This window comes from Manis javanica, chromosome 3, assembly GCF_040802235.1.
Source record: "Manis javanica isolate MJ-LG chromosome 3, MJ_LKY, whole genome shotgun sequence".
Taxonomy (NCBI): domain Eukaryota; kingdom Metazoa; phylum Chordata; class Mammalia; order Pholidota; family Manidae; genus Manis; species Manis javanica.
The window spans coordinates 12,230,677-12,252,750 of record NC_133158.1 but is presented as its reverse complement, the minus strand read 5'-3'; the positions used below and the strand labels follow the sequence as shown (position 1 = coordinate 12,252,750).

Genomic DNA, 22,074 nt, shown 5'->3' with positions numbered 1-22,074 from the left:
GCCAGCCCCTGTCAGGCATTCGGGCTGTTCCTGGAAGACTGTTGGGTGGTTGGGTGGGTTGTTAACACTTTGAAGCTGCTAGATCCCTAAGGGGGATGAAGATATGTGGAGTGAAGTCAGTGGAGGTAAGAGCTCCTGTGGGAACAAGGCCCCTGTGGAAAACGGAAGATCACAGGCCTCTACCTGCCTCTGGCCGACTGCCACCTTGAGGAAATTTAGGGCCTACTTTGTCTGATGTAAATTTCTCAAAAGAAGGTGAAAGTCATGCTTTTTGTATAAAATCTCTCAATTTTTACAAGTTGCCAGCTAATGGAGACTTTTTGGAATAGTGCACGAGCCAAACACAATACATCTGTTGGCCAGTGGTCTTTTTATGCTAGGGCCTGGCTACTCCAAGTGTGATCCCTGGACGAGCAGTCCCAGTATCTCCTGGGAGCTGGGTAGCAGCACAAAATCTCTGCTCTACACCAGACCTACTGAGTCATGCATAATCTGCATTTGAACAAGACCCTAGGTGACTTGGATGCACGGTGAATTGGAGAACTATTGTGTTGAGGATCTGATTGAGGTCATCACTTGCCTTTTAAGGCAAGAAAAAGCTTTTGAATCACTGGCTAGAAATTAAGTGGAATCCCATTTTAAAAGCCCCAAGAGAATCTCATCCTTCAGGAATTAACTTGGATATGACATCTTTAGGGAAACCTCCTCCCTGAAACCAGGTGAGGTGTTCTTTCTGACTCCATCTCATATTCTTGTTCCTGTTTGCCTGTTGATGTGAGGACCCCCTTGAAGGCAAGGGCCATGTCTTGTTCTCCCTTTATATTTCCAGCACTTGTCCCAGTGCATGGCATATAGGGATGTTCATTGAATGAATGAATTCAGTGAAATCTTATGATCTTAGCTCAATTATCAAACATTACATGATAACTTATTTGAGGGGTCTAATTAGACTTGTCAGGAGGAAAACTCAGCAGCTGTACAATCTTCTTGATACTTACGTTTCTTCCTGGAGCATATATTCCATTGCAGTGTGCATCTTATTTGCCCTTGAATTCCTGGGACCTGTCTCATGATCTGGCACATAGGAGATGCTCGAGGATGTCTTGAATGGATGAACCAGTTAAAGCAAAAAGATCAGTAGTGGCTCCTGTGTTAAGTTAATGCTCCTCTCATCATCATCCCTTAATTACCTATCCAAATTACAGACTCATTGTTTAATTATGGCGTTAAATAAATAAATAAATATAATATGTGTGTGTTTGTATACACACACACACACACACACACACACACACACACAGTGCTCACCATAAGTATTCTGAATTAAGTGGGTTCTTCGTGCCCTTAAACATGTAGAGTGTGCTGAGTTGTAATAATGGAGCAGTGCCTTCATGTTTATCTTATCCAGATAGAAGGGTCAGGAATAGCTCCCTTTCTCAGTCTTAGTAGGTTACTCTTATGAAGTCTGAAGTGAATTTTAACTATTCTGATCTGATCACATGTTTTACCCACACATTCTTTAGAATAGCATATTGTGAAGAAAAAGGAACATGGGGCAAAGCAGATACAAAGATATTGTTCTCTATTAGTGTTCACTTTTTAAATATTCTCTGCAAAGATTACTTGTCATTGCGGTAAAAACCTTTTCATCCAAATAAAAATGTATTTTAAGTTGGATGTTTTTTAGTCACAATCAGATGTGTTTGGGTTTTATGCAAGGTGAGTTGCTTTGCTCTGAGTCTATCATTTGGTAGAGCCTGACTTCCCATGGTTCTTACCTACTTGGCATATACACGGACACTTTTTCCTTTTAAGAGCATTCATTCCATTCAGCTATGCTTTCTTATCTTGGACTGGGATGGCCTCTCATTTTTGTATTTGTGCATTTGCTGTTTTGAGGAGTCTTTTTTTGGTGTGTATGTGATTTTAATGACTTGTTTGAGAACTCCTGGACCACCATCTGTCATGGTTATTCTGAGAATTTGACTTTAGTTCTGAAAGGTGTATTAGAGCCTTTCAGATAATGATTCTATTTTAGACTAAAAACCCAGCAAATTGTCTTTTTGTATATGTGTTATAGAAGCTTATCTTTCTGTTGATCATGTAAAAAGAAGGAATAATTGTCACTTGGAGAATTAAGGTGGCACAGTTAATGCCATAGATATTTGTTTATAATGAACTCAGGTTTATAAAATTTCTTTGAATGACAAGGCTATTAAAATACGCTCTTCAGTTTATAGTCAACTGATTTTTTTTTCAATTTTGAAGAAGAGAAACTGGTAAGACTTAAAGTTATGTTTGCATAATTAAAGGAAAAGTATAAACAGGTGTACATTAAATTATTAATAGTTTAATCACACTAGCAAGGTGAAGTTAGAGGGTGAGAGCAAGAGGAGAGATTCCCTTTTTTTGTATTTACAAAATGTGTATTGTTTTTGTGATTTAATTAACTAAAATGTATAAAGAACTGAGGGAGTACCTGACCTAAAAAATTTAAATTGTCTGATTGAAGCTTATTATTTGTGTTTTTGAAATTAATTCTAAAAGTTACATTGTATTAGTCAGAATTTTTTAAATAGAATTTGGTGCATATATGGCTGGGGGTACTTTTAATCTACTGCTTTCAGGATACAAAATGTATTCCTGTGGTATTTTGTTAAAGCACAGTATCGTTGTGCAATATTGCTCACGGACATAATTGTTCACACTAAACAATGCTTTTCAGAATATATAAAATAAATACTTCTGTAGGAGACAAATTAAGAGTTGAGAATTGGTATTGCATCATTGGGACTAACTGGGCTCAAAGTCTGGCTTCATCACATACTACGTCTGTGACCTTGGGCTCATTACCGTATGTGCGTGAATTAATTTCTCATCTGTGAGGTACTGCCTCCAAAAGGTTGTTGGAGGGAGTAAATGGGTTTATTTTGTAAAGCACTCTGAGGAATGTAACGCTGTATCACTTAGCTCATGCTGTGTAGCAAAGCACCCCAACATTTCATAGATAAAAGCAATGCACTATTTCTCATGATTCAGGTTGGATGAGCAGTTCTTCTGGTCTGAGCCACCTTGGCTGGCCTTGGATAGACTATTGGATGGCTACACTTAAATATTTAGAATGGTGGCAGCTGAGACAATATGTCATATGCACAGTTGCTTTTCAAGATTCTGCATTTGTCATAGTTGTTCATACCACATTGCTCAAAGCAAGTTATTTAACCAAATTCCTAGCCAGTATGGGAGACAACTATTCAAGAGTCTGAGTAAAGGCAGGGAAATTATTCAGACCGTTTTTACAGCAGTCTACTTCAAGCACTATATAAGCATTAGCTACTGCTATTACTTACTATTATCATTATTAAATCATTATTATTGTTAACTTTCCAACAAAAAGCCACTAAAAGTAAAGATATACTCAATAAAGCTCTTGAGTATATCTTCAGTTAGTCATTAGCATTTGCCATTTCCAAATATTGTGGGAGTCTCAAAACTTAACACCTGCAACAAGAGGGTTTTTAAGAGGAGCTTATTCTGCAGGGCTGAAATTATTATTTTTGTTACAAACTGTAGCTGTCCCTACTGGTCTCCCTGGGAGTATTTTGCAGGTTATAAAATACAGCGATTACTATGGTAATCATATTGCAAGTATAAAATGGCTTTGACCTACTTGTTAAAATGCAGTGTGTATTAAAATAAAGGCTGTGAGCTTAAAGCTAAATGAACTCAGAATAAAAAGAGAATAGCAAGTCCAAAGTGCTAGAGAGATCTTCAAAGGAAAGAAGGGCATTTGGTAAAGCAGATACATTTTTCCTCATTTTCTCCATTTTCCCCTATGTGTGATGACCTCCAGAAAATGACAACATCCATCTCAGAATGCATTTCTGTGCTCTGCCTGACTTAAAGGCAGATTTTTTTTTTTTTTTAATAAGAGCTACAATTTGCAGAGCCACTTATTTTGTACCAGCTTTGTGCTAGGTCTTTCAATACACTATTTCAATTTCTGATCATGACATCTTGCCAAAGTAGGAATTACTACTCTCTTTTTATAAATGAGGACACTGAGGTTCACAGGGAATACATGACTTGCCCCAAGCATGGGAATTCCTTCCCTCGGAGGTTTGGGTCACTGAGAACACATAAATCAGGATACTTGAGACTTAAAAGAAATTGGTTACAATTGCATAAATTGATTTGTATGTTGACTTATTCATTTATTCAAGAAAGGTTGAGGTATGCCTGTCATGTGCCAGACAGCATGCTGATTGCTGTGTTCGTCAGTCGACAGGGCACCTGGGAGAGTCTTCTGAGGTTGAGGAAGGCTTCTTGGATGTCTAAAATGCAACCTGGAGGGTAAGTAGGCATTGCATAGGGGAAAGGACTGACTTGTGTTTCAAGTAGCAGGAGGAGTAAGAAGAAGAAACCAGAAGACCTAAAAATATCAGTTTAGCTAGAGTTAGGGGACAATTTTTTGATAAAGAAAGTTGGCATTGGAAGTAAAGGCCAGCTCCTGAAGGGTTGTGTGAGTTGGGCTCCTTTACCTGAGGCCACTAGGGAACTATAGAAGAGTTTGGGTCAGGGAATGACATGATCAGAGGGATTATGTAGCAGAATCATTCCAGCTACAGAATATACAATGGGATTGGGATGGGATGGGATGAGAGGCAAGATTTCTGGTAGTAAGATGGATGCAGCACCCCCAGAAAAGTGGGAATGGTGCCTGGACCAGTGCATGGTGGCAGAAATACGGATGTGAATAGTCTTGAGGGGTATTTAGAGGCTGTTTGGGTACAGATGGAGTGAGAGGAGTTAAAGATGACATCAGGTATTTGACTTAGGTGGTTCCACTAAGGAAGAAAACTTGGAAGAGAATGATGTCTGCAAGGTGGACACGGCAGTTTGGGGCCTGGAGACTTGCAGGTGGACATACCCGGAAGGAAGTTAGGATGCTTGAGTCTGAACCTAACGAGAGCCCTCTCCTGGGCTGGACAGGAGAGATCAGATCCTCAGCACTTGCGAAACTAGCACCTTTATGGCTTCCCCAACCTTCTTTTTCCTCATTCGGCTTTGTTTTGCCCCCAAACACTTAACCATTTTATCTGCTAATTGTCCTTCTCCACCTCAATCGAATATAAGCTCCATGCAGACAAAGGATGTCTGCTGTGTTTACCACCGCTCCCCACCACTTAGAACAGTGCCTGGAACCAAATGAACCACTTAGCCGATGGGGTGGTGACAGACGTGTCTGGAGAGAAGGGGGATTTACCCGCTCACCTTCAGGGAGTATAGAAGCACGCCCAGGACAGAACCTTGCAGGATCCCACTCTCAGGAAGCTGAGGAGGAGGGGCCCGCAGAGCAAACTGAGCAGATGGCTCCTTTCTTTGCTCTAAAGCTCAAATTTCAAAACATTTAGAACTTCCAAATACCCAAAAAGAACATCTCTCAGTGACCTAAGGATTCCTAGAAATCGTGGGCAGGATAAAGCTGAGTAGGTGAAGTGCTTTAGTTTCTTTGTTCTTTTTCTTCATTCTTTCTTTCTTTTTCCTTTCCTGCACTTGAAAAACCTATAGCCAAATGCAAGCAAGGCTACAGGTGAAGAGAGGGAACAATCAGTACATTCAATTCAATAGGAGGCGGTGACTTTCTCTTGTGGGCTAGTTGGGATCATTTGGTAAGAACTTTCTTCCCAGGAAAGGTGTGTTGAGAAAGACTCTGAGGTGCATTCCAGGCCCACTTGGAAGGCGTGCTGCGATCATTCAGTGGTCTTTGCTGTGGAAGTTGCACTTCGATGGTAACGCAGTTGACAGTCCCCACCCTCATCTAAATAATTTGTGACTGTGAGTAATAATTTCCCAGAAGCATGCATCCCATCTCTCACGGTATGTACCTGGCATATAGGAATCCTGCCTTCCACAGTCCCTGTCACTTGGCTTGGTAACTTCTGGTCCCGTGTTTGGTCTCATTAGCATAACTCACTAGGGAATTGAATGAAGTCAGAGTGGAGGTTGACTTTTTACAGGCTGATAATTTTTATGTCACCCAGGAAAGTTGGGACTCCATAGTTTATAGGTTCAGGCTCTCAGTTTTGTCCATAATTATTTGTTCTTTGGCACAGGCAATTTTGAGACATAGCAACCCCAGGCATTGCAATTATCAGAGTCATATTAATTGACCTGCTGATAATTACAGAAATGAAAGAAAACTATGCATAGGCTGGCTGGTAAATTCAGGTCCCAGGAGCTCTAATTATAGAATCCATCATGGGAAAAAACTGCAGGTGAAAGAAAACTTTATACTACAAATAGATTTTTGTTTTTAATATTCAGTTTTTTTGAATTTAGATCAGTGAAGAGCGGTCAGGTCAGTAGGAATATGTGATGCCTTCAGATTTAACTTGCTTAATAGTTTCTATGTACTCTTCCATTTGTGCTGATCATTTTTTCTAGAGGAAGGGGAATTCTTTAAATTCTTTTGTTGCCCTTCCAGAGGAGGGTAGAATATTCCATGCATCATGCTAATAAAAGGCTTCCTTTTGGAAACCTCCCAACTTGGGGCTTCTAAGAAGGAGACTACATACGCTTCAAGCCCAGTAGTGGGATTCCTCAAGCTTTTCATCTAGAGGGAGGAGCAGTGAGAGAGTCTAAAATGCAGAGAACGTTAAGACTTTCTGGCTGGAGTTCACAGTAACTGTCAAGTCACTTGATCCTGAGAATTAAGTGATCCAGGAGAAGTCCCCACGACCCAAGCCATGCTTACCCCTGAGAATAAGCTCATGCAGGTGATGACTGAAGTAGAAAGAGCTCCTTTCAGTGTTGCTCCGTGTCAGTTCAATGGTGTTGGGCACTTTGGCAGCACTATGCAAGGCCTCTGCTCCCCTACGTGGTGGGGTCAGGTGGAACCCATGGCCAGCAGTCAGTAATGATTGACTCAGAGTCTATAGCAGGCTTCACTCCATTATAGGCACTGTGAGAAATTCAAAAGATCCTTGAACAGATGACCCCAATTCTTGCAGGGTGGAAGGGAGAGAGGAGCAAGCAGTAAGCACGCCACCATTCTGGAAACACTCAGTCATAGACAGGACAGTGGTTTATCGACATGAGATGTCACAAAAAGTGTTTTGAGCAATGAGATCAGCACGAGAGAGAGTGGGGTGATTGGGGGAAACGTGAAGTGGCCTGGCTTGCCCTCTGTGCACAGTGGGGAGAATCTTCATGGAGAAGGAAGGGTTTCTGATGGACCGTGGAGGATTCTGGGAACCTGGGTTTATTAGCTTTCTGCTGCTGTGCAACCAGTTACCACTAATTTAGCAGCTTCAAACAATACCTATTTATTATCTCACAGTTCAGTGGGTCAGAAGTTCACATGTGATGTGGCTGGCTTCTCTGCTCAGGTCCTCAAAAAGCTAAAATCAAGGCACTGCCATCTGCATTCTCATGTGCTCATCTTCTGAGCTCATTCACATTGTTGGCTGAATCTGGTTCCTTGTGGGGTGGAACTGTTTGTGCTAGGGCCCCTGTCTCCTGGCAGCATCAGCCAGGGGCCACGCTCAGCCATTACCTTTGGGTGTTTGCCACGGGGCCCTTTCCATCTTCAGACCAGTGATGAGACTCTCCCTCACATAAAATGCCCCTCACCCTTTGAACCTGTGTCTCCATGAAGATTCCAGTCTCTATTGCAGGCTCACGGGATTAGGTCAGACTCCCTGAGGATAATCTCCTTATCTTAAGGTCAACTGATTCGGGACCCCAATTACAGCTGCAAATTCCCTTCACTGCAACACAGAGATTAGTGTTTGTTTGGAAAACTGGGAGAAGGTGTGTGTAACCCCCAGGCCGGGAATTTGGAGGGCCTTCTCAGAATTCTGCCAACCACATGGTTTGATAGAAGGCATTAAATGTCCAAACTGGTAATGAAAATAATGACCAAAATAAGGGCTTCTAATGTGGCCTTTATGCACAGCCTGGAATTGGGTATAGACCATTTAAAAGAAATGAGCTTCAGAGTGGCCAGATGGTGGTTTAGGATTTGGGGGCCTGGCTGACTGGTTTATTTCCTGGTCCAAGCCCAGACTGTCCCGCCAGGCTTCTTTCAGTGGTTGGCAGATTCTCCTTTCTCACCCTCCTCTTCTTGCACACGTGCATGCAAGCCTGCCCATCGGTTCAGGTTCTCAATGGGGGTGATTCTGCAGCTCAGGGCCTTAGGCAGTATCTAGAGATATTTTTGGCTGTCCTCACTAGAGGAGATGCTGCTGGCATCTAAGGGTGTAGAGGCCAGGGATACTGCTCACAGGACAGCCCTCACAACACAGAATCTGGCCCCCAGTGTCAGTAATGTCAGGGATAATTAGCTCTATGAAATGTCTCTTTCCTGCTTCTCCTGGGTCTCTTTCAAACTTCTGTAATTTTGCTCAAACTGTTGCATATGCCTGATTGTGCTTCTCCCCTTTTCGACCTCAAGGATTCCTACTCACTCTCCAAGGCCTGCCCCTAACATCAGTTTCTTGTGCTGGTCCAAGTCACTCACTCCACAGCACTTGTTCATACCTGGGCTACGTCACTCAGGGCTGTTTATAGTGTGAGTTCCTCTTGAGTGTGAAATGTGTTCTCTCTTATGTCCCCAGAGCTTATTACTGTATGCTTTGAACATACTAGATAGTAAGTGCATGGACAAATGCTGAGCATATAAACGGTTCATAGAATTAAATTATGCTCAGTTCTTAGTTTCTTCTCTGCCTTTTTTCTGAATGTCTCATGACTAGGATCCAGGAGCTGTTGTACATACTGACCAGAGTGATTAGTACACGCAAGAAAATTCATCTCAGGAATCTGGAGGCAGGACTGTCTGGGTTTGAATCCATCCCGGCTGTTTACAAGCTGTGTTACTAGAGACAGTTCACTTAACTTTTCTGTGCCTCAGTTTCCTCCTCTGAAAGATGGAGATCATCATAGTCCCTGCTTCAAAGAGCTGTTGAAAGGATTCAAGGAAAGTCACATAGAGGCAGAGTAGAAGGAAATTGGGAGGGGCATTTATTTGCTTAAAGCTTCCCTGTTTTCCAAATGCTACGTTAATGAACTCCCTAAGAAAACCGGTGGATGTAGGTCAGCATGCCTGGATGTGGCATATTCCTCCCAAGTAATATGCCTGAGAATATAGGACCAGAAATTGTTCCCACAACCAGCAAGACAAATGTTACAATACCTACATCTCCTGTCCATACAAACTCTCTCTTTTAGAAATGCTATTAAGAGCTTGAGAAGAATCCATTACCCCCACAAACTGGAAAGTTTGCCTTTCCAATTTAGGAGTAGTAAACTGAGATAATATAAATATTCTATCCCTCCCTCCCCCAAATGTAATTGAGAAATAGTCATTCAGTTTTAAGTTTGGTTGCATTCATCAGTGTTTTAAAACCTTGATGATATAATGGAGAAATAATGATATTATTTTGGTTTTAAGAAAGTTTTCAAAATACAAGTTCTGGGCCCTGTTCCAAACACAATGAATTTGAATTTCCAGGCCTGGGACCCAGGCATCTGAGGAATTGACAAAATCCCAGGTGGTCCTTACATAGACAATTTAATCTGGCATTTGGAAACTAATGTACTTGATCATACGTGGCATTAGGAAGCAGATAAAGGATCCCAAATTTCTGTACAGAGATGATGGGCTGAATTAAAAAAAAAAAATTTAAAGATGAAACTGCCTGCACTTGGAGCCAGAAACCTAACTACTCAGGTGTAGAGTAGAGTAGATGGGAGTCCAGTGAAAGATGTGTGAAGGAAAAAGAACAACCACCTAAATTTAAGCAACGTTTGATCAACAGCTTGGTGTGAATCAAATTAATCTGAGCTCAGAATCACTAAGTCAGAAACAAGGAACATAAACCCACTTGACTCCACCTGGGTCAAATCATTATTAAGAACTTTTTAAAACATGCTCAAAAGTGGGAAGAATAGTACAATGAGTCCCTATATAATAGAGTTAACAGTATCAGAATTTTGCTGTTTGCTTCATCTGTCACTTTTTCCTTATGGCGAGCCTCTCTCCTTCCTTCTTTTCCTTCCTAAGTATTTCATAACAAATGTCAGATGTTGTCTTAGCGTTGTTTACCTAAATGTGTTTCTCCAGACAGCAGGGATGTTTTCTTGCTTGACCATAACTCACCTGGGAGCACTGATAGTAATTTCTTGTTCTAACTTAACTGGGGTGTCACATTTTCAGTGCTGGGATGTAAAAGGTGTTTGCAACCCTGGCCCATGAGGAATAGTTAACAAACACAGTCGATGTAAGACCAGGTTCAGGGTTCTGAAGGATGCTGAGTGGAAGATTTGGCCGGGCCATCTCTGTGATTCATGTTGGTGGAGCGCTAGCTGCCAGCTTACCGTGAGGAAGACCTTGATCCGGGAGCCAGCTGTGCAGTGATGATCTGAGCTGCTTTAGGAGGCTTCTTTGCTGGAGGGCTGGTGTACGAGATACAGTAGTAAGGCTTATTTGATCTGTTTTATGAATATTTATTAAGTGCCTGCTCTGCTGGGTGCTAAGGATGCTGTGAAGAACAGACACACTCCCTCCCCTCCTGGAGCTTTCGGTTTGAGTCTACTGTTTGCCAAAATGTGAGATGGTTTTGGGTGGTACCGAGTCCATTCATCAACACTGGGTTGTACCTAATTTTTCTTTCTTAACTCTCTTTTCAATCTTCTGATTCTTGTAAGTAGATCAAGGGAGGAGATCTCATTTGGGGCCAGAGTCGCCACTTCTCTAAAACTCAATTATCTCCCTCAATAAAGAAAGAGCAACTTCAGGCTTATAGCCTTTGGCAGACCACACTTCCTAAGTAACTATTTTTTAAGTAGTTCATTAGACATATGTACAAAAACCACTAAAACTCCAGGGAAATATTTAATACAGAATTAATTCAAACCAAAGTGGCACAAGGAATGGTTCAAGTTTTGTGTTTTGGGCCATTTTTGTTCTTCACTTTTTATATTTGCTTATGGTAAAATGCACTCTTTACAATTTCATGGACTTTTACAAATGCACAGCCGTGTAACCACTCCCCCATCAGAGTACAGAGCAGGTGTAGCTCCTACCAGAATCTTCTCGTGCTACTGAATCCTACCTCCCATCTCCAGCTCTTAGCAACTAGTGTTCTGCTTTGTGTTGCTATGACTGTGTCTTGTCTGGAATGTTGCGTAATGGAATCATATAGTATATACCCTTTTCAGTCTGGCTTTTTCTTAGCATAGTGCTTTGAGGTTCATTCTCTCTTCCATACATTTGATCCTTTTAATTGCTGAGTAGTTTTCCATTGTGTGGATGCACTACAATTTGTTTACTCATTCCAAATTATAAGATAAGGTTCATTCAGTGAGACAGATCATGAACATGGTACTTAGTAAAAGCAGATTTGGTAGAAATCCTGAAGGCTGTATGCAAGTGAGTGAGTCTTGGGGGGAAAACTAGTCTAATTTATGTGCTAAAGAGTCTTTTGCACGGGGTGATCTAATTTTTCTAACAGTTATATTTGATTGAAGTATAAATAGGCTTCCTGTCTTCTTAAGTCAGAATGCACTTTGTGGGCCCCCAAAGTAAACCCAGTGGTCTCCAGAATAGCCTATTCATGTTCTCTCATTTCTCCTTTTCCATCCCTCCTACTGGCCCTCCTTGTCCTTCTCATCCTCATATTCTCTCTCTTCCACCCTCCATCCCCTCCCCCTAATATTTAATGGGAGTTTATCTAACTGAATTAATTAGAACTATTTCTCAAGGAGTTGGTTTTCCATAAAATTCACTTTGCAGTTGGCATGACAGAAGAGCTAGCATATTAATCAAATGCTACAGTTTGTTGTTTGTCTCTGAATCAGGCTGGGTTTGGGCTTCCTGCTTATCTGTTGTCCGTTCATATGATCCCGCCCTTTGCAGGGAACTCGCCGGAGCTCTCTGTGACTGCGCCAGGCCATGCCTGTGGGTGTTGATAGACTAGGCGTGGAAATGCTTAGTGGGGAGAGACCCCATCTCCTTAGTTAGTGTTACAGAGTCCCCGGGATATAAGGTGTCTGTATGAAAATAAATAAGGGCTTTTCTTTTCCTTTCTTTGGCTGATGGTATCTATACCATTTAATAGAATAAAATGATAAAAGCAATCTTTGTCCTTTCTTCAGTAACATGTTAATTGCTATTCTTTGTATTTATTCATTGTGTTTCTGGAATATATTTACTTTATAGACATTTCAGTTCCCCAGTGCATTTTAAACCCTCAAGCATACTGAAATGATATATATTTAATTTATTCTTGTATGTGTTTGAGAGTTGGGGGAGGCATGTACTTTGTAACTAACCAGGAGATCAGAGTTGGTAGCTTTCTCCATTTAGTCAGTTTGCTGCAGAATATAAAGGCTGCTAAAGGATTTGAGTGCATATCTTAAAGCTCATCAGAAATAGTCTAAGCTATAGACGTTTTTCTTCTCTCTCAGCAACATTTCAGATATGGAGGTTCTCCTTGGTTGCCCCTGCTAGTGTTGCTGAATTTATAATGCCACAGGAAGAATCTATGTTCTCATCTGTGGAATGAGGGGGTTGGACTAGATGGGAGATGTCAAATTCATAGCACTAGTGCTGTCACTCATTCTCCATCCACATGACAGACATCACTAATCAATCACAGCATGCCTTCCTGCTAAATGTAGCCTCAGACTTCTTGTCAAGTCAGCACTCCAAGAAGTCACTGCTAAGCAATCAGTGTTAGCTCAAGAGATGAAATATGTTTGCTACTCTGAAAAATGATGTTCTTTAAGCCCTAAAGGTTAGGTCACCATTGTCATTGCTTGGTAGAAGGAAGAATGTTGGAGGGCATGGGCAGCTTCAGGGGAAAAGGTTTCAGAACATTGCTTTTATGCTCCTTGAAGACAGGAATTGTATACCAAGCCTATAAGGCAAACACTTTCTCATAGTATACGTCAGATAAATGTTTGCTCTGTGGTACAGGAAGGAATGAATGGAAAGCACGTCTTTGGCCAGTTCTTTCTCTAAGACTACACAGATCAGTGCTTCCTCCAAAGGGCAGGCACAGCCCTTACCATTATTGAATTTCATCTACGTTCATCTGGGCCATTCCCACAGACTAGACAGCTTTGAGTTCTCATCTGCCAAGCCTTGCCAGAGCCCAGCAACTTGGCATCATTGGTTGGACATTACAAGTTTCCTCTCCATCCATCATCCCAGTTGTTCACAAACTTACTGAATAATACGGTGGAGGTCCATTTACTTCTTCCCATGCTGGACTCTGAATTCTTTCAACTTGATTTGGGGCTGGGAACTTGAAGGTGTAATGATCTAGCTAGGACTTCTGTCAGTTTCAGGATTTAAGCCTGGGGAGGATCACCTATTTGACACAACATATGCAGCCTTCATCGGTTACTTTTTGGAAAGTATATTTTAAGTTCCTTATGGAAAGGACCAGATCTGATGATGCTTTATATTTTGATAGCCAGATGCTTTATATTTTGATAGCATGACAGTGTGCCTTTTTGAGGGTAATACTCAGAAGGTGTTTCGTAGTCCTCTAATTTCATGAAAATAGAGACCTTTGTCTCTTTAACTTTTACAAGAAAATCATCCCTTAAAACAGAAGGGATTTTTTTCCACCCAGCACTTGATTTCATCTTACAATACTAGGTACCCATTTAATAAAAATGAGGTACAGGCGAGGCATTCTGCTAAATGCTTTATATATATATTATCCATAAATTTCAAAACAAACCCAAGACCAGTGGTAAGAAGTCCATTTCAAGTATGAGATAAATGAAGCTTGGAGAAATCACATAACCTGTCCAAATTCACAAGACAGTAAGTGGCCACACTGGGATTTAATGCCAGGCCTAATTCTAATGCCTTTTCCCCTAACGATACCAGCTCTCTCAGTTACGATGTTACTTCCTCCTGGAAGCCTTCCCTGAGGCATGTCTTCTTCCTACAGGGCTGGTTGAGATGTTCTTTCTCTGTGTTTCTACTACAGTTTGTATTCGCTATCACACTCCCAAACTATGATGGATTTTAGATGCTGCCTCCACCACCAGAGGACAAAGGCCTTTTTTTTGCCCCTCTTCTGTTTGATGGCTGAATTGATACATCCCAGGAAATCTCTGCCACTTCACCTTGGTACATGGGCACCATATATGATGTATAGCTAGGCCTTTAAGATCTACTGTAGTTCAGAATTCATTATATTTAGGGATAAAAGATTCAGGGAAAGGAGTCCAGCTCTAAATATGGAATGGCAGAGTTGCATCTCTTCTGTACTGCTAGGTGCCTTCTGCTCACCTCTGCCGTTGCATTATTGAACTGTTTCATTTAACCTGGCTTCAGTTTTTTTATTAACTGTACTTTTATGAATAATTAATATATGCAGATGTTCTTCTGTTTATCCTGCTTCTTGAATCTGGGGACTCATGAGTTTCATAAATTCTAGAAAATCCTCAGCCATTATCCCATTCCTTAATTTCTCTATTCTCTCTCCCTGGGATTCTTAATAGACGTATGTTGGGCCTTCTCATTCTGTCCTCCATATCTCTTCTCCAATATTTTTCACCTTTCCATCCTTCATGTTTCATATTTTATAATGTTCTGAGATCTATAGTTCTCTCTTCAGCAGTATCTAATGTCCTATCCATAGAGTCTTTAATTTTAATGAATCTATGGGGAGAGATAAGACATTGTGTTGTGTTCTTTTTTAGGGCCTCAGTTCTAGCTTTAATGTTGTTAATACTTTTAAACTTTATTTCATGTTCTTCTACAGAATGTTGTCTCATGGTGTCTAAGTCTTGAGCCCCTAGTCCTTGTATTTGTATTCTAGCAACTTGTCGGTCTCTTGGGTTTGGGGTAACACACTATTGAAAGCTCACGCTTTGCAGGGACCGCAGTAGCCTGGGTTGTGGCACTCGCTCTCCAGGGCAATTCTTCATTTGCTTCTGTGAGGCATACTGGGCATTTATCACAGACAGGACCAATCTTTATATTAATTTTTCAGGTAGAGATTCCTGACTGACTTTTGTTGTTTGTACTCCACTCTCAGGAAAGGCACAGGCCTAGCCTTTCTCAGCTTAAACTTTTCCCTCCTACTCAGAACCTAGGTTGAGACAGATAAGTGTCACTGGGCTGGCGGACAGTTTTTCGAACCTATTTGTTCTTTGAGGGGACAGCCCTCGGTGAGTATTGCTGGCCTTCTGCAGGGGTCTCATCACAACGTCCTGCTTCTCCTTGTCCCAAGGCCTTCTCTTCTCCCCTGCGTGGGTGTTAAAGCTCCAGTCCCTGGGGAACCAGCACAAGCCTTTCCTCTGCCGCAGCCGTCTTCCCCTCTGCCTCACGGCCGCAGCCTGAGTGGGCCACCCTTGTTTTCAGTGACCGCTTTGTTTCTACCACTTGGGCGTTTTCCTGTTTTTATTGTGAGTCAGTTAAGCCCTTAAAAAGAATTTTTGTTTTATTTTACCTAGGGTTTCTAGGTGTTTGAAGGGTTGGAATTTTCACACTGTCATCATTTGCCATCTTGCCAGACCTAGGTGCTTATTACAAGCCCATGGCAAAATATTTGAATAATGTATAAGGATGTATAATGAAATATTAGTCTCGTTCCCATGTTAGACTTGCCTAGTTCTCACATCATCATGCTAGATATAACTTTTGCCATTCTCTTAGGTATCATTCTAGAAGCATTTTATGCACATACAACGTACATTTGTCTACACAACACGTGAACATTTCCTTACACAAGTGGGGATATATTTTACTTTCTACACTGTACTTAGCAATATCGTTTGGAGTCCATTGCGCACTAGTGCAGTAGCTCTGCCTCTCTTCTCATGAATGTATAGTAGTCCATCAGTTGGATGTATTATAATTTAACAATGTCTACTGATTATCAGATAATTCTTTTCAATTATTTTGATAGTATAAGCTATCCTACAATCAACATTTCCTGAACATATGTCTTTGCTTGTGTACCATTACACATACTTTTCTTGGTTTGTCTTATTTTTCCTTCCTCTCCCCGACCCTATGATGGTTATTTTATGTGTCAGCTTGAGTAGGCTAAGGGACACCCACCTACCTGGCAAATTATTATTTTGGGGAGTGTCTGCGAATGGGTTTCCAGAAGAGATTAGCATTTGAGCCAGTAGACTCCGTAGATACGGCCTTCACCGATGCAGGTGGCCGTCAGCCAATCCCTTGTGGCCTGAATAGGCCAGAAAGGTGGAGGAAGGGTCAGTTTTCTTTCTCTCTACTTGAGCTGAAATAGCCATCTTCCCTTGTCCCAGACATCACTGCTCCTCATTCTTAGGCTGTCACACTCAGACCAGATGGTAAACCATTGGCCCCCCTATTATCAGGCCGTCACACTCAGACTGGATCACACCACTGGCTTTTTCGATTCTACAGGTTGCAGACTGTGGATTATGGGACTTCTCAGCCTCCATAACTATGTGAGCCAATTGCTATAATAAAGAAATCTCCATGTATATGTGTCTGTGTACACATATACATATATAACATATATGTAGGCATATGTGCACACACATACATATACACACATACATATATAAATAGTATATATTTATACACACACACACACATCCTATTGGTTCTGTTTCTCTGGAAAACCTTGGCTAATACACACCCCACCCACTCTGAGTTCCTGTGTTCAAGGACTTTACCTTTCACTGATCACCCTAGCACCTTGCATGGGGCCTGGCACTTAATCGGCACTTAATTCATACCTGTTTCATGAAGACTGCGTACTCACCAAGAAGCCAAATCAGCGGTCAAACCAGTCTCAACCTCCAGCAAATGTATTTTAAGTTCATTAATAACACTAGCTATTGACTATTCAGTAGTGTAAACATATTGACAGAGTACCTCCTCTAGTCCAGGCATGAGTAAATGCAGTCTTTGCAAGAGCCCTGTGAGATGGGAGGTTGCTCGATCATGCTTTAGAGCCAGGGACACTGAGGCACGGGTTATTTACATAAGAAGTAGAAGATGGAGGATATGTTTGAACCAGATCTGGTCTGAAATCAGTGCCTGGTCTCCTGGATACCCCTTCTTAATTAACATTTGTATTGTCACAGCCACCATAGGACACATTTCATTGTTCATTCATTTGTTTTTTCATTCATTCATTCACTCGACAAATATTTACTGAGAGCTCACAGTGTTCCAGGCAGGGAGTGTGATTATTGGTGAAAAAAATTCCTGCTTCGGTGGAGCTTGCATTATAAAAGGAGACACAAATTAAATTTAAAAAGTGGAAGTGTGCTGAGTGTCTGGGAGGGGAAATAATGTGGAGGCTTTAGATGCACAGAGGTAGGGGGCTCTTCCCAGGAAGAGAGGGTCTCTGGCATCTGTGATGAATTTGATGAGCCTTGAAGGATGGGTGAGTTTGGGGGCAGGGAGGGTGGTGACGTCGAGGGTGAAGGCCAAGGGTCCAGCATGCTCAGCCTTCCTCCAGTACAATGTACAGTGTAATCTTGCTCTTCCAGCCACTGCCAGCTCTCAGGAGCTCTTCTTTCAAGGGCCGGGGAGCTTGTGTCCTTCTGCTTGGGAAAGGTGGCTGAAACCCCCTATCAACCCTTTCTAATTTTAAAGCAGTAGCTCCCTAGATTGAAATCTCAATTTGGGAACAGGCCTAGGATTGGCCTGTGGCTCGGAATTTTCACCAATAAGCAGAGTGGGAGGTGGAGAGGCGTCCCTTTAAGCAGCAGGGAGGCAGCCTGGAGAGCTCCGAGCTTCTTTCCCCAGGACCTGAGCGATTTTCCTGGATCCGGAACTGTGCGTGGAGAGCGGCTGCCACCGCCCCGGGAATGTCACCCCCCTTGTGTGGAGCCCCTGCAGAGCCCCCACTGGCTCTGGGCAGTTGGCGGCCGACACCCTGCAGGGCTTCTTAGCCGAGCCGCCCGCCCTGCCCCTGGGTCTGCGGCTCCTTCTCTCCCTCCCCACATCCCCAGGTCCCCGATCCGCGGAGGCGCCACAGCGGCGAGCAATGCAAGGCTGAGCTGGGTAAGTGGCCCCCAGTGGCCCGGGCGCACGGAGAGGACGCCAGGGCGCCTCCGCGCCTGGATTTCATGACCCTCCCAGGGAAAGGGGGCCTTGACCTGGGAAACTAACCTCTGGGAGAGATGCGCCTTGCCGCACAGGCTCTGAGGAGGTCATGATCAATGGGGAAGGGACCCAGGAATCATTTCGATCCGTCTGCCAGCTTTTGCAAACACTTCATTAACCAGTAACTGTAATAATGGTATCAGGAGGCAGGGGTAATGCTGTTACTGTATCAGGACTTCTTCAGGGGAAACATTTAAACTTTGCTGAACTTGCTTTTAAAACAGTCTTTATTCTCTCACAATTCTTTTTCCTCAAATACTTAACATGTATTTGTTGCTCATGACCTACTTATTTCCCTTACCATATCAAATAATATTTTTATTGTTTCCAGGAAGATTTACTTTCATAAATCATGTCCTTCCCTCTACACTTTTTTGTTGCCTGTCTTCTTAGAACTTTTAAAATCCATTCCTTTTCTCTTTGGTGGATGTGTAATGAAGCAACTCTGGATGTGTTCGTCTATTCTTCCTGAATTGGAGGTGGGGAAGAGGCCCCCCTCTCCTGGCATTCCCAGCTCACCCAGGGAGGCTAGGGGTGGAGAGAGCTGTTCCAGGTATTTCATTGGAATCCTGCTCTCCCCAGCTTCCAAATGTGCCCTCTCGGCCGCTGGGGGCATCAGGACTTGGTGAGGAGTGGAATCACGCAGGGCTGAGGTGCCTGGGCAGCTGTGAGCTACCGAGTTATAAAACTACGATAATCAATAAGGATGGTGGGTAAAGTTCATTTATAAGATGCAGTTTCAGCTGCCCCCTCTCCTTCCCCAGTCTGCTCACGTGTGTGTAGTGTGTGTACCTAAGCAAGAAGCTCAAAGCCGAATGCAGAGGGCTCAAAGGTTTTTTTCTTTCTTTTTCTTTTCCTTCCTTTTTCTTTTTTTTTTTTTTTTTAAGATGAGGCAGCTGGAAGAAATGCCTTCCAAAATTGGAGCAAAGTCTGATGTGTGGATTGCCAAATTCCATTTCTGTCTATGTTAAATTATTTTGGCTCTTAGTGGACCTCTTTTTGCTGGGCTGGCCTTTATTTGCAGATGCTGAGGTGGTGTGAATCATTTGTATACTTTGGGTTCCCGGCTTTCTGCAAACAGATGTTTTTATCTGTGCAACTAGTTGAGTCATTAGAGGGATGGACATGGTCCTGTATGTACAGACTGAACAAATACCACTTGGGGAGGACTTGGACCTTTCCTTTTCAAATCAGTTGCCAAATCTTCCCAGCCGTTGGGCAATTCAGATAAAGGTGTCAAGTGAGCTGAGCAGTGAAGAATTTATATGTGAGGGTAATTCTGCTCGTCCTACAATAAAACATCTTCCCATGGGGCCAAAAAGTTGGGGGGAGGGAGGCTTATAAAAATGAGCCTGTGTTCTTAGTCACTGACTACCCAGCTTTCCCTAGATTTCTGAGAACCTGCCAGGAGAAACTGTTGACTGGATGGAAGTTTCAAGAAATGCAGAACAGAAATCACTACAAGCCCTCCTTGAGCTACTTTTATTTCTGTTTGGAGGAAAGGAACACTTTGTTAGAATAACAAATCATGGCTGCTTTTCAGGAGCAGGGAAGGGTTCTTGTTCCGAAGGCAGATTCATTTTAAGAGTGTGAATCATTTGGTTTAGTTTTTAGTTTTGTTTTGTTTTTTCTTTTGCGGCAGAGGCTTGGAGATGATTAAACGTCCTGTCTGCAGGAAATTACCAGGAGATTTGACTACTTTCCTGAATCAGCCTCAGATGGTACACAGCTTTGGGTGTAATACAAGAAAGCTCTGTTACTAGGCAATCTTTCTGCAGTGATATCCTCACCCTCTCCTAGATTTTCATGCTTCTCTATCAACAAGCCTTTTCTTTTTTTATTTTGGGGGTTGTGCTTCCATTTAAGAAACTGAAATAACCCTCTGGTTCCCTTTGTGAGTGTTTTAAGATGGAACTTATTTTTGAGACAGTTTTATCGAGCCCACTTCCCCATTGGCCTCCTCCCACAGCCTCAGCAGGAAAAGTTCTTGGCTCCTTTTCCCAAGATTTCCTCTAAACCTGGATTGTTACCCTGAGGGACACAGATGTCTTGAGGAATGAGAGATGCTGGAGTCTTAAGTAGCACTCACCAATTTGGTGGCGGCATTTATGGTCTGCGCAGAGCTGTTTGCAGAGCGGTTCTGTGTTGAGTTTACCCTAAAATGCATCAACAGTGTGGGAAATGGGCAATTAAAAGACTGTAAGGAATTAAGGGACGCACCATTCCGCTTTGTTTAGTTGTACTTACAGAGATCTGCAGTTTTTAATAATTTCAAAACCCAAATCTCACAGATGCTCTGCTCCCTAAGCTAGCTTTTTCATCTTTTCTGAAAGGTACCCAGTCACGTTCAACACTTCCGAGCCATAGAATCAAATCGGAGAGCTTCTAGGTGAATATAAACTCAGTTAATGAGAGGAAGCCAAGGGAAAAAATTTTTTTAGCTACCAGAACACAGAATGGCAGTCCTAATTGAATATAATGCAACTTCATGGAAATGGTAGTGAGAGTTTAAATGTGCCAGAAAGTTTCTTTGCTATATATATATTTTTTATATATATATATATTCTCAAAAACTAAATGGTAAGGGATTCTTTTTCAGGATACTTAGCATTTGATTACCAGGCAGCTTTTTTGATGACGTTTTTTTTCATATCCTGCTGCTCTGTGTGACAAGCAGAGGAAGACTTGTTTTTGTAAAGATTGTGTCTGGATGTCTTCCAGAAGAATGGAAGGAAAATGTAGGGGTGGCAGAGGGAACAGACAGACACAGGTACTGTGGGACTCAGTGTCTGGGAAAGCTCATGAACAATTTTCCTGCAGATTTAACCCAGAGGCCTTTGAGAATTGCTTCCCATCTCTATACCAGGTAGGCTGTGTGTAGAGGTCACTGTACTCATCACCAAGGGCTCCCTCCTCACAAACACCTTCCCAGGCAAGATGCCAATTCACAGGGAGTGTGTACATGACATCGCTTATCACATCTTCGAAAGTTTGCTTCAAGTTACTTATTCTTTTAAAAGCAACTCTGCCCCTTGATTTCTTGGGAAAATTTGCAAGGAGATTACTTTGCATCATCTAGGCTGCTGCAATCAGTATGATTTTAATTTTTCCAATGATCAAAGGTCCACTCTGGCTTCTGAGGATGGGCAAATACCTATCAAGTTAGATTTCAGTTACATTCTAATTTTGAGTACCAGACCAGCCTGGAGAAAAGGTCTCATATTTGCATGTTATAAATGGTAATAAGCAGAGTTGATAGTGATAGCTGTTAACTTACTGAGTTTTTGCCAAGCACAGACTAAATGTCTTATCAGTGTTTCTCCGATTTTACTGCACACGAAAATATCCTTTAGAAAGTCTGTTTCATTAGATCTGTGCTAAAGCCTGGAAATTTGCATTTTAAGAAACATTCCAGGTGGAACCTTGGACTCTATCTTGAGGCACACTTTGTTTTTTTGTTCATCATCACTTAAAATCCTCACAATAGCCCAGAGGAGTAGGTGCTCTTATCATCCTCATTTCACAGAAAAGGAAGGGAAAACTCAGAGAGGTTCACTAACTCCCCTGGGCCACACAGCTATTAAGTGACCACGCAGGGGACCTGAACCTGGGACTGCCCGGCTCCAGAGTCCATGCACTCAAGTTTAAGCTCCAGGTGTTTGGGAAGTCTTCTCTTTTAAGCAGGATGTAGCGGCCCCTTCCCACCAGCTCTCTCTGCTGAAGGCCTCTTCTCTCCAACGCTGCTATACAGTAGACAGCAGTCCACAAGGGGCCCTTTGATGCAGAACGCTGTGGCAGAATTTAGGGAGACTGCAAAGCGGACTAGGCATTAATGTTAACACTTGAGGAGTAGCCAGCCTGTTTGTCTTGAGTTCTCTAACTGCTAAACCTAGACAACGCAAGATCAGATAGGTTTATTTGTG

General features: G+C 42.3%; 1 protein-coding gene across 3 annotated transcripts in view; it reads left to right on the top strand.

Moving 5' to 3' along the window:
- PRICKLE2 (prickle planar cell polarity protein 2) overlaps positions 1–22,074 on the top strand; it is a 287,974-nt gene that overhangs the window by 130,657 nt on the left and 135,243 nt on the right. Inside the window, exon 1 of one of the 3 annotated variants that reach the window (XM_017666482.3) lies at positions 17,735–18,049. The exons of the other annotated variants lie outside the window; for them this stretch is intronic. The gene's annotated coding sequence lies outside the window, so the exon portion shown is untranslated. Of the gene's footprint in view, positions 1–17,734; positions 18,050–22,074 lie in introns of those variants that run through there. 3 annotated transcript variants of the gene reach the window in all.